Raw genomic sequence first — 13,192 nt, 5'->3', positions numbered from 1 at the left:
TCTTATAGATTTACTCCTCAATAACTAACTTCTAATGCTTGATCAACACTAGGTTTCTTGGCATAAACTAAATATTTCTCAATCAATACTACCATTTCTGACACTTGACTCATATTGAATTTTGGTGATATATGACACATAACAAATTTTTCCTTTGCTTGGTCATAAACATCTTTCTACCTAACTTGAACTAAATGCTCGACTTACACTACTTTCTCAATTAGGCTTAGCAAACACATTCTTTTTGTATAGTCTTATTCTTGTCTTTACTTTAGTATCCTTTCATTGTAGCCTTAAGTAGATAAACAATACACCATATCATCAAAGTCTTATTAATCCTTTTATACACCATATAAATTAACCTTTCTCCAGGTACTTGGGTATGTGCAAGATCATGGTGTGCCAAAAAGTAGCAATCTGAATAATATGTAGTCTTGAAATGCCTTAAAGCATTTTAAAATCTATTCCAACCTTTTCCCACCCATTGTGATAATTAAAAATAATAATTAAAACCTTTAGAAGGCATACTATATCTTTTGATATCAACCCTATATGGTCAACTTTAAAAATGTCCTAAAATTGTGTTTTTGGCCTGTTCTTATGTGTTTTTTACTTCAAACATGTGGCTAACAACATTTTTTTACCAAAATTTAACTAAATGAAAAGGGTTTCTTAAGAATGTTATTATCTTTTCATAAATTTAAGGTTTATCAAATTACGAGTTCAGTAAGTAATTATTACTTATTTTCTAATGGAATTACATATAAAGTGTTAATTGAAACACTGCTTGAAAAATAACTATAACTTTGAAATGGTACAACATTTTTGAAATCCAAAAGATACATCGCATTCTATGTTTCTTCTATTATAAGGAAATAAAAGAAAAAATAAACTTTGCAGAGTTTTGAATTAGTTAAGGTGGTCAAACACAAGAGTTTTTTATTCCAAAAATACTAAAGTAGAAAATTAATAATTAATTATTTATTTAGAATAAAAATATTTGAAAATATGTTTAACATCTAGGCATGAGTCTATCTACAATATGATTTAAAATTATTAGCATTTTATTTTGATTAAGGTGGTCAAACACATGTCTATTTTTTTATTTTTGTCCTAATTTGTTTTTTATAATGAATTAAAATTCAAAATTTTGACCAATCAATTTTATTTTATTTTAGATAAGGCCTTGTATTTTAGAAACTAAATTAAATTTCCTAGAGATTTTTTTCTCTCAATTTTTTGATATAAAGTTTATAACAAGTAGAAAATTTCATGTTAAGTTGACATAACCCTAATTTGATGATATTTTATTGCCACTTAAGACCATAGTTTGGTTGACCATGATCCTGCACATCCCACTCTTGCTCATTTTTTTTTTTCAAATCCTTTTCATCAATCAATAAAATCATAGCATTTTGACCAAAGGTAGCAATTGTCTTACTAATGCAGGAGCATCCAGAGGTATAAGGGCAATCTTGTGTCATCATAAAAAATGTACTTAGACTCAGTTTCTATTTCATGTGTTTTCATTTCTGGATACCCATTTGGGTCAAATAAAGGTTCCAACTCTCACAGTTCCACAATTAGTGTTCTAGGTTAGAGTTTTTAATCACCTTGGGATATGTGTAAATGCTAAAAAAAATAGGAGTATATAATTGAGCCATCATTTTGGTGAACTAGAAGGTGTAAATTGGTTGAAATATTGTCATTGTAATTTAGAGCATTCCAGAAAAAGAATCAGGTCAAAAGGCCCCACGGTTTGAAAGTTATCATATTTTTTCAATTTTTGGAGACATCCTAAGAATGCTTCAAATTTAGGTTAGGGGCATTAAATGACCTCAAAAAGGGACAAAAATGGGGGACAAGCCAAGCTTGTCAATAGGGCTATAGAGCACTTTGAGAGCTTTCCATAAATGTAAACGATTCGTCAATCGAAGCTACGGTTCAAAAGTTATGCCTCCCAAAAGTTCGGTTACAGTTTCTGGATTCTTCTAATTTTGTGCCGACTTCTAATGCAACTTCTAGAGCCTTCTATTTGGTCAGTGGATTCCAACTAGCACTTTCTAGAATGTATTCCTAATCCTTAACCCTCTGGGGTCTATTTAAGAACATTTCTAGCATTGTAAAAGGCAGTTCAGAGTGGAGTTTGAGAGGAGGTACTGGGAGAAGAAATTATCTCCAAATTTATGCTATTGTAAGCCCTTAGGGCATGTTTTGAAGTCTATTTTCTCTACTGAATGTACTAGCATATTTTCACAGTCAATAAAATTTCCCCTTTCCTATTGTGTCCATTCTGTGCTTGGGTTGTGTCCCCATCACTTACCAACAAGTTGCAGGTTTGACATCAGTTACAAAATAATGATTGTTCTCATGATAAGTTTTTATACTTCAACAATCCTTTTTTTTCAAAAGTTTCCCTTTTTGGCATTAATTGAAAACCAATACCAACAATAATACCAAAAGGAAACTTAATACCTTTTACTAAAATATCTCCCTCTATCGGCATATGTCCTTCCTCTATATAGGTTACTATTTTCTTTGCAATCTCTCTTCTTCTTTAGATAATTAGTGTGAACTCTTCCTATTTCTTTAATAAAACTCTCCCTCTATAACAACAATGCCAAATAATTTTCATCTATTCATGTAGATATCTATAATTTAGGTTTTCTTGATAATATTATCCTTGTAATGCCTTATCTAGAGATCCTTGGAACAAGAATTCAATACAGGCCAAGATTATCTTCTTTTTTTTAAAATATGGATGTACATGACACTCAACGTATGAAGATCAAAAAGATCACAACAGAAGACTTATCCACAATCCTAGCCATAGTCAAATCTCCAAATTCCACTACCAACTAATGCACTCGAATAGAGAAAAGATGACCCAAGACGACAACAACAAAAAAAAAATCTTAGATCTTTTGAAGCATGAAAAATCAAGAAAACCAAAAGGGTAATTAAAACACCAAATTGAGTTCCATGAAAACAAGTGGATATGCCCCCTATTTTTCACATGAGAACACACAACTAATAGAATTTCACTCAAGGAAGTACAACACACCATGCAAGGATCTACCTTTCATGTGAGGAAATACACCAAATGATGTGAGGAAATGCTTGGCCCAGTAGCCAAAACACCCATAATTGGTGTGGAGTTTCATGCAAGAAGCACTATGAACTATGCAAGGAAACTCATCACACTAGACAAAATTTTGCACTCTCACATGAGAAAGTACAATTTTGCATGAGGCTACAAATCAACAAGACATAAAAACATTAAGGCAAAAAACTAGGAAATGAATTTCCTCCACACTAGGGAGTACTAGATCTACAATTGAGGCATAGACACTCAAACACTATAACTGCAAGATAGAAACTACTTCTAACCATCCAGAACATAGTAGTAAAAGAAAATACTAAAAGCAACATCACATTGTACAAAAGAAATATCATAATGAACAAGAATAACAAAACTCATGCATGGTTCCCCAACAATAATAGCATCATGAGACCTCAAAGGTCCTAGCCATCCCCCACGTATAACGTCCCAAACTACCAACCAGATCATCAGAGCTATCTTATGAGGGCATCACTACTAAAATGTACTACATCATAAGAATAAGGTAATCTAACATGCTAAAAAGTAAAGCATTAGATATTCCAACCAATCAAATGTTGGAAATATAAGAGGAGTAACTAAGAGGGAAGGGTTGAATTAGTTACTACTAAAATAAATCCTAGATCCCTTAGATGTTAGTATAAAATGCAAACTAAAAACTAAATATTTCTAAAGCTTAGTAAACACATGCAAAATGTTGCAACTTGGTAAATGCTTGACATATAAACTTTAGATGTTATCTATGATTACCATTGCTTTAACTTAGTTGAAAAAACATAAAATAAAATATCTTGAACACATTTGACACCATGATTTAACATGGAAACCCAATTTGGGAAAAGCCACCAATTGCAACTAGTTATTGTTTTTCACTCTTCTATTCAAGTGAGCCCTATTAGGAGCGAACCCTATTAAAGGTTACAAAACACACTATTAGGTGTGACCTTGTTAAAGGATTTAATCACCTTGTTAGGAGTGGCATTGTTAGAGGTCTTTATACAATTCAATAGAACTACCACCTTGTTAGAGGATTTGTAAATAGCTATTAAGCCAACTTTGTTAGGAGATTTAGATCACTACTACAGTGGTTAGAGAGTAACAATGAGATGACCTAATTTGAATGAAATTGAATTAATGATTATAGATCTCTATTTTGGCTTGTGCTTGATCCTTTCTGATCAAATATAGCTTTTCTACTTCACAAGGATATTCTGCTTATCCTTCAAATTCCCTTCCTCTTCTTATCATTAGATGTTCAATAGCATCTTCATGCATTACATCCACCTCATATAATGAAATCATAGACTTGACCTTATATCTTCCACTTTGTCAAGTCGACTCAAATACAACTTAGAATAATTAATATTCATCACCTCATTGGGCTAGAATTAATAGATAAATCAATTAAGCTTAATATGTAAAAAGAAGAAAATCCTTTATTAGCTGACCCAGCTTAGTAGAAACTAATTAAGAAATGATTTCCTTTGATAACCAATAGGAGCTCAGTTAACATTGTAAACTCATGAAAATCCTTTGGCAACTAAGTGAGCTCGGTTAGTACTAGTTCCATCCAAATTTCCTTCATTAACCAAGTGAGCTTGGTTAACACTCACTTTTTGCATACTTTCCTTCAATGCTCGAGTTAACTCGGTAGACACAAAAAGCTATTTTTCCTACCCAAGTGAGCTTGGCATACACTGGCTGATAATGATATGACATTTGCATAACATCAAAGATAACATACAATTAATCAATTGCGTCCAACAATCTCCCTCTTTGGCATTGATGGAAACACAACATGTCATAGCACAATGAAATTTTGGATTGGTTCTTTGAGAACTCCCTCTGTTAGTAAACTTATTTTTCTTTGGAAAACTTTGCCCTCTTTTGTTCCTTACTTTATTTTGGTTCCAAAAATTTCTTAGAGATATGACAATCAACTTCTCCTCTTTGACAACACATGCCAAAGATAACAATTCTTTTAATGCCAATGTACCTTAAGTACTGATTCATCTACAATATGCCTTTGCTAATTCTACACCAACTGATTGATCTTCAATAGGTTCTGGTTGATGCATCACTAAGCTTCATTTAGTGAACTTTAGATAGATAAATGACCCCTAGGTTACCTCTTAGATATAGAAATGCATCCTTACATAATGGCTTGGTGAATATGTTTGCAATTTGTTCCTTTGTATTGACATATTCTAATCTAACTTCTTTTTCTTGAACCAATTCTCTTAAGAAGTGATATTTTATTGCAATCTGCTTTATTTTGGTATGCATCACTAGATTCTTTGATATATTGATTGCAGTGGCGTTATCACAATATATGACTATTGGATCCTTGATCTCTATCTTTATTCCTTCCAACAACTATTTGAACCAAAAAATGTCAAAACAATTAATTATTGTTGCCACATATTATGCCTCTGCTGTTGATTGAGATTTACAATTTTACTTCTTGCTTGTCCAAGACACTAGTCTTTTACCTAGAAATAATGCTTCACCACTAGTGCTTATTTTGTCATTAATACTTCCTTCTTAATTAGCATCAATAAATACTTTCAAGTCCAAATTTCCTTCAAGTTTATACCATAAACCATAGTCTTCAGTACCTTTCAGATATCTCATGATTCTTTTGATTACCATCATATGATTTTCCTTAGGATTTGCTAAGAATCTTGCCACTATTCAAACTACTAGATCAATATCAAGCCTTATGTCTACTACATACTACAATTTTCCAATCATTCATCTATATGTGGTCTGATCTACTTCTTCAGAATCATCATTTTTGGAGTGCTGATGTCTAGTAGACATAGGGGTTCCAACTAGTCTTGAATCTTCCATTCCAAACCATTTTAGTATTTCTTTGATATACTTAGATTGAGTGATGTAGATACCATTTTTTTCCTACTATATCTATAATCCAACAAAGAATTTTATCTCACCAAACATAGACATCTCAAATTTTTTACTCATTTCTTCTAAAAATGCTTTGCACAAGTCATCATTTCCTATAAATAGAGTATCATCAACAAATATTTCTACCAACACAATCTTCTTGTCTATTCCTTCTTTGATATACAAACTATTGTTATCATTTGTCATTTAAAAGCCAATCTTTACTGAGTAATTATGAAGTTTGAGACCATATAATACTTTGTGTAATTTTCAAACAATGTCTCTTTTGTTAGGATCTACAAAACCTTCTGGTTATTCAATGTAGACTTCTTCATCAAGAATTCCATTCAATAATGTAGATTTGACATCTATTTGATATACTTTAAATCTTTTATGTGATGCATATGCTAATAAATTTCTAACACCTTCTACTCTTGCTACAAGAGAAAAAGCCTCACCATAATCAATACCTTCTTCTTGATAATAGCCTTTGCACAAAAATCTTGCTTTGTTTCTTGAAAAATTTCCATCTTCATTCAACTTATTTCTGAATACCCACTTTGTACCAATTACATTTTTGTCCTTGGGTCTAGGAATAAGAGACCAAGTTTAATTATTTTCTATCTATTCTATCTCTTCATTCATTGCTTCAATCTAGGTTTCATTTCCAAAGCATCTTTAACACTTCTAGGTTCAAATTTGGCAAGTAGACATGTACCTTTTAATTTGGTTCTTGTCATTGTTCCATCATATTTGTCTCCAATGATTTGATCAGGTGCATGATGCCTTCTGACATATCTTTCTAACATAGGCTCTTTGGGCTTTGAATGAGTTCCACCATCCTCATCTTGAATTTTAGTTTCAAGCTAGGGTCTTTTTATCTATAACTTGGGTCCTTTTGACTATAACTTAGGTTGTACTATTTGCAACTCGGTAACTATTGGATATTTTGAGAACTCAAGAGATGAAGCTTCCTTTCTTTTAGATAGATTTATTAGGGTATCAGGTTCATAGTAGAAAAAAAATCTATAATCTTCTAGCTCCTTATTGCTTGCTTCTTCACTATTTTCTGTGAACTCGTCAATTCTAACATTTGCACTTTCTATAATTTTATGAGTAGATAAATTTAGACATTTATATGGTTCACTTCTATAGGAATATCTTATAAATATGAATTCATCACCTTTTACATTAAATTTTCCTTTTCTAGATTCTTTTAAGATATAATATTTGCTACCAAATACTTTCAAGTAACTTAAATTAGGTTTGCAGCCATACCATAGCTGATAAGGAGTTTTGTTTGAATCTTTTTTCAACTATACTCTATTCAAGGTATGAACTAGAGTATTGTTAACTTCCTACCAATATTTGAGAGAAACCTTCTTTTCAATCATTAGGTTTCTTGCACAATCCATGATAGATCTGTTTCTTCTTTCAGCTATAACATTCTGTTGTGGTGTATCAGGGGCTAATACTTGTCTTTTGATTTTTCTTTCAATGTACAAATTATTGAATTCATTGGAGATGAATTCACCACCTTTATTTGATCTTAAGCATTTCAACCTCTTCCTAGTTTCTTCTACTCTTGCCAGATACCACTTGAATTTTTGAAAGGCTTCTAATTTTTCTTTTAGATACATTATTGTCGTCATTATAGAATAGCCATCAACAAAAAGAATGAAAAAATTTTCTCCTCTATAATTTTCTATTCCAATAGGTCCACATAGGTCTATATGAACAATTTCCAAGACTTCTTTTGACTATTAGTTTTTTCTTTTGAAACTAGTCTTTCCCATCTTACCAATTTGGCAATTCTTGCATAGACCCATGTCAAGTTTCTTCAAACTAGGAATACCTCTAACCCTTTTATGTTTTCTTATCTTAATCAGATTATCAAATTTTACATGACATAGCCTTTTGTACCATATCCAAATTTCCTCTACTTGAGTAACAAAACATGAACAATCACTAAGATTAAGATAAAATAGATTACCTTTTTTTTTCTTTCCAAATCTAACCATATTTCCTTTTCCATCGAGTAGGTTGGCCTATCCATTCATGAATTTTACCTTGACTCCAATGTTATTCAATTATGCCACACTTAGTATATTATGCTTTAGTCCTTCAACCTAATAAGCATTGTCACATAGAAGTTCTTTAGTCAATGAAATACATCCTTTTGCTTTCATGTTACAAGGTTCATTGTTTCCAAATCTCACACTACCTCCATCATAATATTCCATGTGCTCAAATTTTGTTTTTTCTCCAGTCATATGATGTGAATAGCCACTATCAATAATTCATATATCATTTTTTCTAACATAAGAGATAAGTGCCATCTTATCTCCTTCATTATTAGATTCATCTTTTACAACAATATATACCATTTCATCATCACTGTTATCAGAATCTTTATCTATAAAATAAGAAATCTTACCTTTTATCCTTGTAGTTATTTTAGTTCTTGGAATCCTTCTTGCCTTTGTGCTTATTTCTTTTCTTTTCATCTTTTATTTCATTATTTGGACACTTAGCAGCAATGTAAGCAACTTCTTCAAAGGAAAAGTAGATCAGGGGAACTTTACCTTTATACCTTCCTCTACCTTTGGAATACTTCCTTGCAAATAGGTCTTCAACAACTCCAAGATCATTGTCTAAACTTTCTTCTAATGATCCTTCTTCTTCACTTCTTGATTGATTGGATTTTGATTTCTTACCCTTTTCTTTGAGTGAGAGTTTAGCTTTAAACACAAATTCAATAACCTTTGAACTAGGAATATAGTTATCAAAATTATCTAACTCAAAATCTACCAATCTTTCAACTAGATAATCCAACAATATTTTATTATTTGGATCACATCTCATTTCTTGAATAGCATATACTCTAATTGCATAAATAGGAAGAAGAGTTCTAAGTACCTTGTTTATAATTGTTTTCTCTTCAATGTCTCCTCTAGATGCTTTGATTGCACTTACACTTTCTTTGATCCTCTCCACATATTTGGCAATGCTCTATCTCATCAAAATGCCCTCTAAGACTTTTAGTCTTAGTTCTTCTTACATTTTCGTCTCCTCCATATATCTTTTAGTTTGATCACATCTCATAAGTTGTCTTGCAATCTTTGACCTCGTCAAATTCAACATAACTAAGAGCAAATGCAATATTAATCATCATGATGTTATGTTTCTTTTTTTCAGTAATATCTTCAATAGATAATGTTCCAGTGAGAGTCTTGTATTCAATATCAAGATACTTGCATCCTAAGTCACTGATGGTAGCCAACTATAACCTCATCAGTCCTTGCCATGTCACAAAATTGTCTCTATTGAGCTTGGTGATTTCTCTTCTATAATACATTATGATCTTTAGTTTAGGTCCTTGAAACCTTCTCTACAAGCATCAAAAGCTCTAATACCAATTTTTGGAAATATAAGAGGAGTAACTAAGAGGGGAGGGGTGAATCAATTACTACTAAACTAAATCTTAGATCCCTTAGATGTCAGTATAAAATGCAAATTGAAAATTGAATATTTCTAAAGCTTGGTAAACACATACAAAATATTGTAACTTAGTAAATGCTTGTCATATAAACTTTAGATGTTATCTATGATTACCATTACTTTAACTTAGTTGCAAAGACATAAAAGAAAATAGCTTGAACAAATTTGACACTAGGATTTAACATTAAAACTCAATTTTAAAAAAACCACCAATAGCATCTAGTTCCTATTTTTCACTCTTCTAAAGTGAGCCCTATTAGTAGTCAACCCTGTTAAAGGTTATAAAACACATTTTTAGGTCTTGTTAAAGGATTTAACCACCTTGTTAGGAGTGGCCTTGTTAGAGGTCTTTAGACAATTCAATAGAACTACCACCTTTTCAGAGGATTTGCAAATAGTTGTTAAGGAAACTCTATTAGGAGATTCAGATCACTGCTACAATGGTTAGAGAGTAACAATGAGATGACCTGATTTGAATGCAACTAAATTGCTGATTAAATATCTCTATTTTGGCTTGTACTTGATCCTTCCTAATCAAATATAGCTTTTTTTCTTCACATGGATATTCTACTTATCCTTCAAATTCACTTCCTCTTCTCATCATCGGATGTTCAATAACATCTTAATGCATTACATCCACCTCATACATTGAAATCATAGACTTGACCTTATACTTTTATCTTCTACTTCGTCAAGTTGGCTCAAATACAACTTAGAATAATTAATATTCATCACCTTAGTCAATTAGAATTAATAGATAAATCAATTAAGCTTAATATGTCAAAATAAGAAAATCCTTTGTTAGCCAACCCAACTTGGTAGAAATGAACTTAGAAATGATTTCCTATGTTAACCAATAGAAGCTCATTTAATACTAATAACTCACAAAAATTCTTGGGCAATTGAGTGAGCTTGGTTAGCACTAGCTCCATCCAACTTTCCTTCATTAACCAAGTGATCTTGATTAACACTCACTTTTTGCATACTTTCCTTCAACACCCGAATGAACTTGGTAGACACTGCCTTCTGAACTAGGCAATCACAAGAATGCTCAATAGATATAGAAAATTGTCTTCACTACTCGAGTGAGCTCAACATACATTGACTAATAATGATATGAAATTTTTGTAATATCAAAGACAACACACAATTAGGCAATTGTATCTAACATCAAACTCATCATCTAATCATATGCTAAACATCATAATACTTTAATGTGTCGAATAAACTAACATCATCTAAAATGTTATCCAACCATTCCAATGAAAGTATAAATGCCCAGATAACAAACTCTAGAACCCAAAGTACCAAGTAAAACAACAAGAAATAGTTGCACTGGAAAAATAGATCATCTATGTACACCAGTCTCAAATAGTGGTATAGGTAGCTATGCATCCAAACCATGTAAAAACCCATAGGTTCACTCCTATCATGCTAATGGAGATAATGATCCAACCAAAACACACATAAAGAAAACATCCATGGCTAACACTCATGCCAGATAGTAAAGTGTAAGGAAACTTGCAACAAAGAACAAAACTATTTCCACATAACCCATAATAGATCTAAAACAAATATGCAATTAAAATCCACATGCAAGAGAATAGACAACATAGCCACAAAAATTGTGATGGAAGATATACCCTAGGAAACCCCCATTGAGGAAGAAACCCAACCTCCAAAACCATCCATCACCATGTATTATTCAACAAAAACACCATTGCAATACAACCATGGAAGCCTTAAAACCAATAGCCACCACTAAGAAATCTATGTGAACAAGCATGAATCCACACATCCCATGCCATGCTTCCAACCTTCACAAATGCTCCATTGGCTAACCTATCAAGCCTTGTCCCACTTGACTCTTTCCCATTTTCCCTTCTATCTTCTCACACCAACAACTACCCTTTGGCTACTTATTTAGTAGCAAGTCCCACAAAAGCACCGAGTGCTATTACATAAACCATATTCTAAAACCATATGCTACTTGAACCATTGGCCCCACATTTAATATTAGAAATTTAATTATTTTTCCCAATATTAAATAATTACATGAAATATTATCATGATGTTTTTTTTAAAGAAAGACTGGACATGCCACTACATATATTAATATATAATAAAATGGTTCAAAAACTCAATCGGAAAAGAACCATAAAGAAAAATTGACATCACTATTTAATATAGACGATATAAATGAGATAATGAGTTCAAAAGGGTAGTGTAGTTGCAATCTTGAGACAGCCTTGAAAGTCCTAAAGACAGGCCAAACTACACTAATCATTATAATGCTAGCACAACTCTTTACATATGTTGAATAAATTATTTTTCAATTGTGATGAGTTTTTGTAGATCATTATCATGTTGAAACAAGCCCATTGATTTATATATTTCAATGTCCAAACCATCACACTCCCAATTGGCCATGTAGTCTACCACCAAATTCCCTTCGCGAAGAGTGTGTGACAAACATATTTCTTGAAAAGTGTCTAATAGTAGCCACATTTGTTGTACTATATATGCAAGTCTCCAATTATGTGATTCCCACTTAATACATGCATTGATAATAACCATTGAGTCACCTTCCACTTGTATGTGCTAAAATCCACCTTTTCTAGCAGGAACTAATCCTAAAAATAATGCATGTGCTTCTACCATATTATTAGTACCCTATTGTAATGGAGAGGATTTAACTACTAATATATCACCCCGATTGTCTCTAATACAAACCCCAATTCTAGATATACTAGGATTACCATGCGAGCAACCATCAAAATTTAATTTTATAAAGCCTAGGCTAGGTGGATACCAATGCACTGTATCTCTGTCTTGGACAACTTGATTTGAAGAGCTCTGAGACCAACCAACAGGAATATGTATGCCTTTCCATTCATGAATGAATATGGTATCCCAGTTAGATACTACTAGATTGCATTGAACCTTCAAATGGTTAGCATTAACAACCTTAGAAATAGATCTTTCTAGATTTTGAAGAAGTATGTCAATATCTGATGGATTGTGATGAAATATCCTCTTGTTACATTCCTACCAAATTGCCCATACCACATGTGCTTGAATACATTTCCATAAGCTAGAAAAGAGGGAAGAGGAGTATAACTTTGGCCATGACTAAAAAAGATCCCATAATTTTTTGGGAAGTGGGGTAGAGTAATGTAATTTTCCAAGTACAAACATCCAAGACTTTTGGGCAAATGAACAGTTCAAAAACAAATGATCCACATCTTCAATTTCTTGGTTACACTATTGACAATTAAAAGGTTGGGAGATATTGAGCTTTTTTAACTTGTCACTTGTTAATTCCTATTCTTTAAAGCTATCCAAGAAAAGCATCTTTCCTTAGGGAGAGTGATTGGATTCCAACAAAAGGAATATGGTTGGCAAGGAACCTTTCTTTCCTCCTACTACTATAAAAGTCTATAGGTCTCCTTAACTGAATAATTACCATTTTTTCCAGGGACCCAAAGTAATATATCATCCTTATCTTACAAATAAACTAATTTCCCTAAAATTATTTTATACAATCTATGCTTATCTTGATCTAAAATAGGTAGTTCATTTGGGTCTTTCAAAATCATTTTCCTAGAAAATAGACATAAAGTTGAAACAAAATCCACAAGGTGACATCCCCACAATCTTTCT

The sequence above is a fragment of the Cupressus sempervirens genome, chromosome 9, assembly GCF_028749045.1.
Source record: "Cupressus sempervirens isolate cs-2001-9-10 chromosome 9, ASM2874904v1, whole genome shotgun sequence".
Classification (NCBI taxonomy): Eukaryota; Viridiplantae; Streptophyta; class Pinopsida; order Cupressales; family Cupressaceae; genus Cupressus; species Cupressus sempervirens.
The sequence above is the reverse complement of the archived record's forward strand: the minus strand, read 5'-3'. Positions refer to the sequence as shown.